Source organism: Fopius arisanus, unplaced genomic scaffold, assembly GCF_000806365.1.
Source record: "Fopius arisanus strain USDA-PBARC FA_bdor unplaced genomic scaffold, ASM80636v1 scaffold00049, whole genome shotgun sequence".
NCBI lineage: Eukaryota > Metazoa > Arthropoda > Insecta > Hymenoptera > Braconidae > Fopius > Fopius arisanus.
This window is the reverse complement of record NW_011887788.1, coordinates 180,305-193,720: the sequence shown is the minus strand read 5'-3', so window position 1 is coordinate 193,720 and position 13,416 is coordinate 180,305. Positions and strand designations below refer to the sequence as shown.

Genomic DNA, 13,416 nt, shown 5'->3' with positions numbered 1-13,416 from the left:
ATTCATTAATTTTCCTCCAACGAAACGGGGCAAAAATTGATTCAGCGAAAATTGATTTGATTAAAAATCAACAAATCATTGAATTCCATTCGCCAATGTTTTGGGAATAATATCTGGTAATTTTGCGTGATTGATGGGGAATTAATGATATTGCGACAGAAGTGATTAAAATGCATGGAGATTACGACAAATATTACGTGATATGACGGTTGTAGAGTAATTACATTATTTTCAATGAAACAATGCGTATAATTTATTGCCGATTCAGGTCGAAAACTTCAGCGGCAAATAATTTCCGCAGTAATAGATTCCGCAGTAATAGTCGAGAATAAAATGATTACATTAATCCTAACTGGACGAATTTTCAGACGACGCAATAAACGCAAATAATAATTTTTACCCACAATCAAGTGTTTCCCAAAAATACTCCGTTCTCGCAGGCTACTGCACCTGGTCCCCCCGATTTCCCGATTTTTCCCCAGAAAAAAACCCTATCAATACGTTCCACACTGAAGAATCGACAGCCAGAACAAATTGTCCACCCCTCCCAGACCTAAATCATTGTCCCATTGTCCCGAAAATAGTCGGTTGAAATCAATGATCACAAATTGTGCCCTCAATTCCCACCGAATCCTCCGGAAAATTCATCCCTAATTCCCGTAATTGAAACGTTAGATTGCAACAATCGCGCCTCGAAACTTTTTCATCGGCGGCTTGCATTTACACAAGCGCAGAATTGACGAGGTGAAGGAAAAAAATAGAAATTCCAACACAAACCGAAAAGAAGGTGAATTTAACAATCAGACCGGCATTACACTCCATTCAAGTCCCTTCAGAGGGTCCGACATCATCTCTCTCCCTTTTCCGTACTGCATTTACTCAGTACAATTCATCATTTACGTGCAATCTAAACTGTGCAAGACCAACACAATAACAACATAAGACAACCAAACAAAACCCCAACGGTTAATTTAATAACTAATCACTTCAAACTAAATAAATTATTTCCGCGAATTTTCTAGAAATTTAATTTGACCTTGATAAATTATTCATTCGATGTAATAAGACCCTTCTTCTTTAAATGAAATATTTTTGTGGGTCTTGCACACGTAACATTGAAAATCAATTGAAATTCTCATCACTCTGGATGTTTGAATTTTTTTCATGTACTTTTTTTATTTACGCGTCAAGTGTTCATGCAAAGACTATTTTCCATGAACGCAATTTAGCCGGGGTTTCATGCAGACTCGCGATTTTAATGCAAGCTTACAACCACGTGCGTCGATTTTCAATCAACCTGGCGCTTCGAGGAACCTTGGAATATATATATATTTTTTGCTCGTGATTTTTGCAGCTTCTCACCGGCGATTTGTAGTACAAAGAAAGAGGTCGTTTTGGGGTTGGGGGTAGAGAGAAGGCGCTGATTGCGACGGTTGTTTCGAGGCCCATAGCTATACGACAGGGTCAGGGGGCATTTCCTATGGTCGGATGGTCGTGTAGGGTTGGGGGGACTCTAGGTGCGCCATCATTTGGCCAGTATTGTCAGGGGCTGGGCTGCCGTTCAGGAATACGCAATTTCAACTACAGGCATATCCCGGATTTATGCAATTTTCACCGTTTACCCACTGTTTCATGTCTTCAGGAATCTTCCTTTTATCGCATTTCGAGAACACTCACTACTATTTTTATCCCATTGCAATCGCTAAAATCCCTGATTTCCGGTCAACATGGAAAAAATGTAATCGTAAATTCATTGACTCACCGATACGCCACAGCTTCACATCCGCCTTATGAGTCTCTCGTCCATCTGAAAGAAAAGAAAAATGACGGTCAGTATGGCAATACGAAGAAAGTCCCAGAAATCGTGTCCTCTGGGTGATTTGATCGAAAATTGATCCATATTAATAAGACCAAGAACTTCGAGTCCCCGTATTTTACCATAAATTTGAATCGACCCGCGATTGCCCGCGGCAAGGGTTGTAAATTTGAATAATCGAGTATAATTCCGGGGCTTTTCCCCGGTGTGAAGCAAGCGCGATGGATAAAATACTGCTTGGTTACACAACACGTGGACCGTGATTCTCTTGTGCTACGACACCCATGTCTACGGGCAATTAAGCTCCACGCACTTGTGGACATACGAGACTAAAGAAAAAAAACCATCACCCGAGAGTCAAATGAAATTTTACAGCTGTAGGCAAGCGCCCAGGACCAAGAGATTCCCGTACTCAATCCTCAAAAAATCCCGAATATTTTTCATCTGCAAAATTTCGGGGGACAATGGACAGATGTAAATGTCCCACTGAATAAATTTAACTCCCCTTCATTCTTTTCATGAAATATGGGAAAGGGTTTAACTCCCAGGAAAAATACCTTAATGCTCGGGTATCTGCGTCGTCTCTCTTCAAGTCAAAAAGTTTTCACTTGATTTCAGAAAAGTTTTAACGTCCGATGATATACGTCAAATTATGGAAAAAAACTTTAACTATATCTTTGACACTTCGGGATATCACCTCGCGCAGATCGCCGAGATCCCTTGAGTATATCATAGGGAAGAAAGAATGTGAAGAAGCGAAATTGATTTGGTCCAACGAAATTTAAATTTCTTAATTTCTGAAAAATGTTATTTTCGACGGTCATCCTGACTAGGCCTCGCCTCTTCTCTGTATTATCGCTGTGGAGCCGATTGCGTCACTGGATTTTTATCCAAGAATTACTCAGGGATATCAACTCGCGCGGACCGTGGAGAGAGGCTAACAGCCTATACCAAGAATGAACGTGAAGGAGCGAATCTGATTTTCCCCAGCGAACTTGAGATTTCTTGGTTTAAGAATATTGTTATTTCCCAAGATTCTCCTGCGTTACTTCTCTCCTTTCCTCGATACTGTCGCTGTGGATCCGAGCGCGTGACTGAATTTTTAGCAATGATTTACGCAGGTATATCAACTCGCGCGGACCGTGACGAGAGACCCCTCGCGGAGTTGCATTTCTATTACAAATTTGTTAAAACTTGAAAACCTGCGATTCATTCCTCTGCGCATACATCATACGAGTCTCTACTTTTAACCCCCACCATGAATTTTTGGACAATCACAGCGTCACAGCTGTCTATAAAGGAAACCGCAATACTGGAGAAATTTTATTCTCCGAAACGAGACGGAACAGAATAGACCGGAGGAGGCAGTGCAGAAGTGGCGGAAAATATCCTCGTGGTTATTCGAAGACTAAAATTTCTCCAGTACGACTTCATACTTGAGTTCCTGAACAATCAGACAGAACGCAGAAACTCCCCACTGAGGAGTCATCCTTTAATCACTGAGTTTTACTTCAGAAGTAGATTTTATAAAATTATTGCATCGCGTCAGCAGAACCGTACTCGAAAACTTCCAGACTTCGCAACACTTACGACTACGATTTTAGGTTCATCGAAATTAATGGACGATACTCTATTAAAAAAAATTGATGGCCTCGCCTGGAAAAGGAAATTTTCGAAATATCGCGAATAGTGATAGAGATATCCACGTGAGCAGTCTTTTCCGGATTGTTAATAAATTTACGAAATTTGAGTCTTGGTATTACGGAGTATTACTAAGCCCTTCAGGTTTAGTTTATTGTGAGGATGAAATATAATAAAGGGAAGGACCTTGCGAAGATCGGGTGATATTGTTGAGAGACAAATATGATGTAATGCTTCATCTCGGGGGATTGTCCAACTTATTCTCTCCGATGGGGCTCTCCGAAAGGTGCATTGTAAGGGATCGAGGGCCTGATAAGGCTATTCAAAATTTTCCACGGTGTTCCAACGATTATGATCGGGTCAATGAGGCACCGAGACAATTCAACATCTCAGAATGAAACATTCAAGTCCGTCATTCGGAGTAATGTTGGATCATTCTTTGCTGTGTTCCATGGGATATAGTATACATCATCTCCATGGTGGATACGGCTTGTTGGGCTGAGGTTCACGGCGAAAGACAAAGGGAAAGAATGGAGAATGGACATGTACACAGCGCGGACCTTTTATCAAGAATAAATATTATATTTGAAATAATATGAGGCTCGTGTACTCTCGCTTTTTGTGATTCGTGAGTCTGTCCCATAGTTCATGCGCTCATTCCAAACGGTTTAGACACTCAAAGTAGTAGAGGATATTCCAAACGAGATTCAAACTCGAAAAGTATTAGATGAGAAAGCATAAAATGTAAATTACGGTCATAAATTGAGAATTACTATTTCAACCTCGTAATTTCTGAAACCAGAGTGGGAAATGGCGTAAGTTATTTTCCAGAGTCCGTATTTTACCGAGTTCCAAATTTTTAATTGAATTGATCATGTGATATTAACCGAACTCCTCAATGAGTGTATTATTCATTCATTTGATTGAATCTTGATCCTTAGTCTCTGTACGATTGGAAAAGAATCTCCGGGCGATTTTGGCCGCGAAGACGTCCCTGCGACACAATTCCACATTCCTTCATCTCAACGGGTGGCCATTCTTTTGGGGCCCATACTCGTCCCACTGGGCCCGAGTGCCTCGGCACTAGTCATTCGATAGTTTCCGTTGTATGTTTTTGTGATTGATCACGTGACCCCGTCATTCGGTATAATAAGATTGCTTTTAATCCGTCAGAGAAGAGTATTGGAGTCTCGAAATTCCAAGCCTAACCTGGACTCTTTATTCTCCAATTCATTCCCTTTGATCATCCCTCAACTTATGCAGGGCCAATTTTAGAATCACTGAGGGTGCACTTTTTCTTGTAAATTGTGGAGGTTCTCGCGGTTGGGGGCGTTCTACGTTCATGTCTCGATAATTTCTAATCAGAGACGAGAATTTTCATTCGACCGATGACGAATGGTGGAAATGAAGGGCCAACTGACACAATGAGAGAAAACATTTCTGTTGACAAAGATGATGTCCTTGATACAAGAAAGTCTTTCACCGTCGGAACGGAGAGAAAAATCTAGTGAAAACTCATTCAATTTTTTATTTAATTTTTGGAATGACATATTTGTCATTCGCCCAACGAAATTTTGTTTTCCCGATTCTGAATCCCAGAGCAATTCGCAAAAAGAAATAGTCTCAATTACTGTTCTGCGAAGGAAATCAAATTGAAAATTCGAATGTTCTCCTTCGGTGTGCTGATAAAATCAGTCGAAAAGGCAATCGCGCAATTCCCACTCAACTGGTTTCCATTTGTCTGAGATGTTTATCATTTTTCCGAGAAGAGTTTGCTCGGAATTAGAGAACCTTTAGGGGACCTTTCCCCCAGGATGATTCAAATGAGAACGAAAACGAACCCGGCGCATCAATGAGAAAATCTCAGCTGATGGGAGGAAATTATGAAACGTTTGAGGAATGCCGACTTAGTAATTTGATTATCGCGATGGGTCGTTGATGTCAGGTCACATTGGACCTAGTGAACATAAAGGGCACGTACCAACAGCCAAACCGAGACCAACGACGAAACCGAGCCGTTGACATACATTTGCATGTGAATGGTTTTTCGAGAACCACCTGCACGATCAGCAAGCGAGATTATTCTCTTCACTACAACCATTTTATCACAATTGCTCCGCCTTACTTTCGGCTACTATCATTACAATTTTCGCTGAGACACTCAACGCTCATCCGATCCCCCGAATTTTCTGACAGCTCATTATTTTCCTGATCATCGCAATTTCAGGGACAGGTGAATTGGAATCGAGCAAAAAAATGGGAATTTTTATAAAAGAAATTTTGAGAAGTTGAAAATCCCGAGTGCAAAGTATAAATCATTGAAATTTTTCAGAACCCTTACACAATTTTGAGAATTCGTCACCGGAATCATAAAAAATTGGGAGGAAAAATATTGGGCGACATAATCCCGTCGCGAGAATTCTTTGAGCAGTCAGCAGTGCAGAAAAATGAAGTCCCCCCGGCATAAATCCACGCGCCCTTCCCATCGCGGAAGACAAAGATATTTTATCCGAAAAATCAAAAGTAATGAAATATGATCCCAAACTCACAGGCGGAATCCGGTCAGGAAATGTTTCGCGGGGACGCGATGTCGCGTTGCGTGGAGGCGAAAAAAAACTATAAAAATGAAAACGAAAAAAAAAAGAAAAAATAATGCAAAAAATAGTCCCCAAGGAGGAGGAAGAGAGCGTGACTTTCATCGGCGACTCTCACAGCCCAAGGAAAGATCTCGAGTCGAGATATTACAGACGAGCGTGCGAGTATAATTTTTATGGTGACCCTCGGCACGGAAGGGCGTCGGCATTGCGGGGCCCAATGTACATCTCCGGGATATTCCCTCTCTCATTTTTTTTCCAGGTATTTACGATGGCACTTGGGCCGGTGACATGGGTTTCTGGGACCAATGAATTTTAATTCCTCTCCCCCCATTTACATTTCGCTTCAACGGCCATTCTTCCAAGGTAGAGGGGCTCAAAGACACCGGGGGGATGAGGAGATGCTCTCGGCACGACGGCAGCTCCCGCTGTGACACCAGAACGATGATTTAATATTTTGAGAAAATGAGAGGAAGGTCCAGCCCTTAATTCAGCCTTAGACAGCCAAAATTCGGTGGATCATCACCGCAGATGCAAGAAGCCATTGGATCCCTATTAGTTGCCTATTCTGCCTATCCGCGTACTATTGAAAATGCGAAAAAATATTTCTTCTTCTCAGTGTATGATATCGTGGCTGCGATTTATAATTTTTTTTCGGTTTCTTCTCGATTCCCAAACCCACTCAATTTTCCAGACGACACGCCGGGGTATCTCTACGCCTCAAACTTTCTAGTTAATTAATTTCCCTACACGATTAACTCCAATGCCGAACCACTGGAGCTTCAATATTTGCCTCATCGTATTAACCCTCCGTAATGCAATCAATGTTGTTCTTGGGTGGATGTACCCTGAGAAAAGAGTGATGTAATTGAAGTGTGTCCAGGATTGGTCCAGGGGTAATTCGCGTGAATGAAGGCTGTGACACCTCGAGGATGCACTGACAGACAGGCGTATCGATGCGTTCTCAGTTGGTCACGCCGAGAAGCCAACACGATGTAATTGAAATGTAATCCTATTGTCAGGGATTAATTGACTGAGTTGGATATACAAAGGGAGGGGCAATCGAGGCATCTGGCTCGGGCATCCTACATTCTAGCGATATCCTATTCCTCAAACCCTAAACTTTGTTTATGTAATCGAGAAATTGAATATCAAATAACATTCAATTTTCTATAAATTGAAAATTGAGGAAACTTATTCCCTGAATTTTCACACTGTCGTACCGACCTGAAAATTGAGAATTATTTGAATGTGAAGAAATTAATTTACTGTCGAGCATATTAAGTCTTGTCACATGAAATTTTATGTGTAGACGTTTTTTAACGAGAAAAAAATCGGGTCTTGGGAGTAGGTGTCGAGGATGACTCTCGAGATTGGGAAATTCATGTCCCTGGATTTTGGTAGAATGGGGGCAACTGGCCCGTTCGGGTTATATCTCCGGTGGTCAGGCAGACGTCGCTGGGATGGAGTTGAGAATGGCGTTGGTCGAGGGTGGACGAGGGGCTTAATTAATAACCTCGGTAATTGGACGCCGTTCGATCTACAAGATAGCTCCTATTGCCCAGGTATCTCTCTCTCTCTTCCCACCAACCTCTCGTGACTTGATGCGTCTGCAGTCAATATACTCGAATACATGGGGTAATACCGGTAGAATTGAATCGATGTATTTCGGAGGAAGTCATTATTGGCCTCGAGTCAATCAGCGAAATTGTTGGACTTAATCACGATTGGCTTCAATCTAAATCTACAGCATGTGGGAAAAATGCCACCTCACTTCGTGAACTCAAAAAAAAATTTGTTAAAACTCTCAAGTCTTGACCGAAATTATTCAAGAGCGTGTTAATTTGGGACTTCTCAAAATCTCAATGTGAGCTCACAACTCTCACAACTCTCAAATGAAGTTAATTTTTTTGTACACATACTGAAATCTGCTGGAGTATATTTGAAACATGAAAAGCGTGATTCTACATTGGCAACCCCGTAGAAAAACACGGTGGAGAGGTCGAGTGGAAGGGCTAAGAGAGGCCAAGAAACGTGAGCCAAACTTGGAAAAAAAAGGGCATCTAACAGTTGAGACGGCTTTAACTGCTGCGCACTCGAACTCAAACAACTTAAAGTCCAGTGTACAGGGACAAACAAAACAGCCCACTAATTGCTTACGTCACTCGGACCCCCAAGTCAATGGACTATGTGTCGGTCCTTCTTCTCGGTGTGGCCAATGTGCAATGTTCTCCGAGTCATGCCGAGGGTCGACGGAGGTCTCGGGTTTCAATTAAATCGCATCCACGCACTGTTTACCTCGTATAAACGGCCCGTAGCCAGTACCCACCGTCTCTCATTTTGCAATACGATGGTTAATGACTGCGATGAACGATTACTCGTTACTCAGTACTTTCAAGTATTCAAACCGCGCCTTTTATCTTTTCACTCCCCATTTTAATTTTCTATAAAAACTCGACGAAAATTCGGACGAAAACCGGTAATTATTATTTAAGCAATCAAAAAAGAAGTGATTGTTCGACTTAATTCCGTTTCTCAACGGAATTTCTACGGTATTTTTATAGTAATTTTGAAAAAAAAATTTCGCGTGGAAATAAACGGAAATTTCAGGGAAGCCCTGTTAATATAATGGAAAAAATTTTCCACGCTGAAGCAATTGTTTAGGTTTAATTTATCCTTTTGTTGGAGGGCTTTTTAAACCCGGATACAGAAGTGCGGCCCCTTTGAAAGCCCCATTGTGCCTGCACCGTTCTCTCAAGTCCCGAGGTGTGACTTTCCTCGACATTTTCTTAGAATAAGTTTACAGACTAAACAGGCCCTCAAGGCCCCTCGGACCCCCACATCAGGTACTCAACAACTTCCTGAGATAAGGATGCGAGCCCAATGGGTGTGAGTACGTCCTTTACGTCATTGGGACTCATTCTATGCCTTATCTGACTACAAACAAGAGTTACATTTGTCTGGTAATCTTCCTGTCAACGATTCATTATGAGAGTGAAATGTGGAAAAACAAGAGGGAGCCGCCGGTGCACAGCTAGAGGTGCGAAAAGTGGATAATAATTTTCATACGTTCCCTTTTCAATTTAATATTTCAAGAGGAAAAAAGCTCGAGGGAAAAAAATGTTAAGTGACCATTCCTGTTTTTATCCAGTGTACTTAGTATTTTAATACACCGTTTTCTAGAAATTCCAAAGATTAGAATGTACATTCTCGCGAGTGCCATTAAACCCCCCGCGTGTCGTAAAAACTGTTGTACAAAATATTGCCGCCATTAGAATGAGTGAGGGACACGCATTTCAACGCTCATTCGCACTTACTGATGTTGCAAAAATTTCAAGTAACTGAGGTATCAATTCAGGAGATAAACAGAGGTCAATTCCGGCCGGTTTCTATTTCAATTTGACAATTGATTAGACGGAATAAAATGAGGAAACGGATTTTTTACTTTGCGGGTGATTTTTCAAGTATCGCGTGGGGTGACTCCACAAATGGATCGTATCATTATGAATAGGTACCTAAAAAAGGGGAAACGCACACGAAACCCAAATATTCACTAGGAAATTGATCAGATAACGAAACAGAGCAAACAAGTGAAACATTTCATCTTAATAACTCCGATACCATCTCAAATGCCAATCGCATTATTTCCCTCGGGAATATTAATTTAATTCTGTAATAACCAAGTGCACAGCCCGTGAAAGAAGAATACCGGGAAGTAATATTAAACACCATGCCCTCCCCCTCAGCACTTTTATTATGTTTACGCGAAATTTTTTAAACACAAATTTAGTTTTGAAAATAAACCCCCACGTTTCTAAATTGGAAAACCTGAAATTCTCGCGAAATATAATTATCATGACATTGAAGACCCATCACGTCAATCGCCAAATCGATCTATCGGAAATGCGAAAATCCCACGCAGTCCATACTAACTAGCAAAATGTGTTTGAATATCCTAAAAATGGCGCTTGTGGATTTTATATCCACGTTCTCAACAGCAGTAGTCAAATAACAATGATGATAAAACAAAAAAGTATTATCCCATCCTGGGGAATATTCCTCCTGGTGGCCAAAAAGCCCCCACTGTATGATACTCGACAGTAGATATTCCTTTGTGGTGAATCACGTTTTGTCACTGATACAGAGTCGTTTGGCCTTTGTCTGTACCCCTGCCATCCCCTAACGGCGTCGCGCAGTCTCGTTTTCCATTGCCGTGATTACGAGCTTCATTTTTCGGATCTATCAGACTATATAACGACAGCAACACCCATAAACCCACTCATCCCATATGTGTGAGAACTCTTGTTTTCATTTTTTTTCGCTTTTATTCCCTCCATGTTTTTTTTTATTTTTCATTTTTAGTTTTCAACACTTGCCACCCCCTCTTCCACTCCTCAATTTTTTATTTCGCGCTAACTGCCAGTCGACGATATCACGGTGCGATAGGCACGTACCTGGCCATAACGCCAGTATGTGCATACACACTCACTAAAAGTACCTCTCTTCCTCCTGTCCCTCACCAACCCATTCTGCCCAACTATTTCTCCGCTCTTTCACCACCTTTTGTTCGATCTCGTATCCATTGTATCATTTCCCGTTGGTCGACGATAACCACAACCGGAAGAACCCGGTGAATTGGTCATTCGGCTCGTTTTTCCGGATGTGAAACTATCCACTGAATCTTTCGACAACCGGTGCTTCGGCCAATCGACAAAATTATATTCAATTTAGCCGTTTCTCGAATATCACAATGGATAAAAAAATGTTAGGACTTCATCTGAAGTCTCGAGATGGAATCAACACGTCTGTCGAATCGGCAACGATTTCGGACACGCCGAATTCATTGGAAAATTTAAAGTATTGGAAATAAATGAAGAGAGAGAGCCATGAAATAACGAAAATGATTCGATTGATCGAATGATTTCTATTCCCCCCGGTACCGGGCGTGCCCCAGAGTGTCCCGACGCGAGATGGCGAGATTGTACCTACACCCACGCCGAGATAATACAGATAGTAATTGCAGGGTTTGTTGGAGGGCAAAATCGGCTCGACAGATCGATCGACCGAGAACGAGATGAGACCGCCGCACACACGTATAGAGAATTTGTTGGTCGGTGTATGCAATGTGTACCGAAAAGATGCTGGAGATGATGGGAGGATGGGAATCTCGACGATGGACGAGTGGGGGAGGAAGACGGGTGTTTGGAGAGGAGAGATCGAGATAATGACGCCGGGAAGAAATCGTTCTCACATTATTTTCTCGCGTGGGGCAACCGATGGATTATATACCCCGTGGCAACATTCAACAGCACTCGCCCTACCCCTCTGCCCATTCAATCACCTGGCAAAATGCATACGAGATTACTGTATCGAAGACTATTCGAGATCCTCGAAATCCACATTTACTCCATTTATAAATGGTTATCACGATTTCGTACTATTAGAATTTTTTACTGTCGTGAAATACACGAAAATCTATTCTCATTTTATCAATATTTTTTAAGTTACAATTTAAATGTTATTGCTTCGAGATGTCGTATTTATTCAACGGCGAGATAGATTCGTTACAGATTAATCCACTCTGTCCGACCGGGGGATTGATCCTTTTCGCAATAATTTTTTTTTCAACTGTTGCTTAATGTCAAGGGACAGCGTGGAAATCGATCCCGAGGGCTGAGGGGCAAGGTGAATGCTCAGTGAGAGAACTCTCAAGGAGATTTGGAGGTGGTAAATTATAATTTATCACAGTGTCCCATGACTCACCGTGACGGGGCTAATCGACAAACGTAACTAATCTCCTCTGGTCCTCAGGTCCCATCGATGGATTTATCCAATTTATGGTTTGGTTGACATTCCGGGGTAGGTCACAGCAATTTTGCAGAACGGTGGCAGGAGGGATTTCACAGTTAATGAGCGATTTGATGTGGGAAAGAATTCACCGAACTTGATGACTTCATTAGTGCTGGAGTAGAGTATTTGAAAATTGTGGAGGATTGTGGTATCATCTGCAGGATGGGTCCGCCTTGGATATTTGCAGGGATTCCTTCGGTCACACACGTCAGGAATGGCTTGGCCCACTGAGAAAGGGGTCGCGCATCCTTGATATTGTAAAGCATCCACTGTTTCAATTAAAGATGATTTGTTCCCGTTTGGTTGGGCCCGTCCTCTTGTACATCCGAACCGTTACTGAGCTCCACCGTAACTCGCATATATATGTATACTCCGCTTCTCACGGCTCCCCACCACTGAACCATTAGCCAACCAAAACCTCATCGTCTTGATGAATGAGATTTGATCTTTCTTCGGATTCCTCAAATTCGGGTTCTTGTCAATTTCTTTACGCCGATAGAATTGTTGGCGAAATCCTCCCTCGAAGCCTCTTTCATTTCGCAGCAATTCTCTGGTAGGTGGTATTTATTTTTTACGCTCTTCATCTCCCTGAATATGCGATTCTTCGGCCTCCAAGAGTCAATTGCGAAATGAGTAATCCATGGCTCTGAGAAGAGCCGATTGTTTAATACGAAGTTCGGGGCTCTGAAAAGAGCCAATAGCAAAATTGGGAATAACTGCGTACAAACAAGTCTAGTTACTTGTAACTGAGACTATGGTACAACGGTCTTTGTACTGCGCTCACTTCGGAGCCTCCGCAGTAATTCTCTCGAGGATGTGGTTCCCGAAACCAAGATGTTTATTGCCTCACTGGATGCATTGCTTGAAGACACTCCAGTTGTAGACAGCGCCACTCTCTTTCCACTATTTTTCAGTTTGTCGCCTTCCTACTGCTTGGCCGCTGGCTGTCGATGGTGTCGTTGCTGGCTGGAGCTCTGCATCGGGCGAAGATCAGGAATGAAATGAGCTCTTGCCGCGAAATACCGTTCCTTTAAGCCCTCAGCCGTTAGTAGCACCGAACCAATCCGAATCTCCAGAACTGCGATTGGCTCGGCGATACAGTGCGCATAGTCTATATAGAGACCTGCGCATTTGCTCTCCAAATTCACTTCAACTTCATCCACCGTCGAGTCAACACTGAGAGGAGCAGCTCTTGAATGATGCAATCGGCTCGTTAAAGGAGAACAAAAAATTGTGCGACTAGCAGAAAAAACAGTGGAGCGAGAGCGGCGCTGTCTTCATTTGAAGTGTCTGCAAGCAGTGCATCCTGAGACGGTGTAGGCAATGTCCAGTGAGGCAACGAACATCTGGACTTCGGGAACAGCATCCTCGAGGGAATTACTGCGGAGGCTTCGAGGTTGGCGCAGTACAACGAACGTTCCAATCATCTCCCAGAGAATCCTGAAAGTAGCTACGAAGTTCACTATCTCCAATGGACCAGATTTCTCTATTTTGCTATGAATTACGTAGCTATTC

The 13,416-nt window shown here is 42.3% G+C and overlaps 1 protein-coding gene across 2 annotated transcripts in view; it reads right to left on the bottom strand.

Moving 5' to 3' along the window:
- Positions 1-13,416, bottom strand: part of LOC105267650 (LIM/homeobox protein Lhx9) — a 151,286-nt gene that overhangs the window by 67,823 nt on the left and 70,047 nt on the right. For both annotated transcript variants that reach the window (XM_011306643.1, XM_011306644.1), the window contains one exon: positions 1,763-1,807. The gene's annotated coding sequence lies outside the window, so the exon portion shown is untranslated. The remainder of the gene's footprint in view (positions 1-1,762; positions 1,808-13,416) is intronic.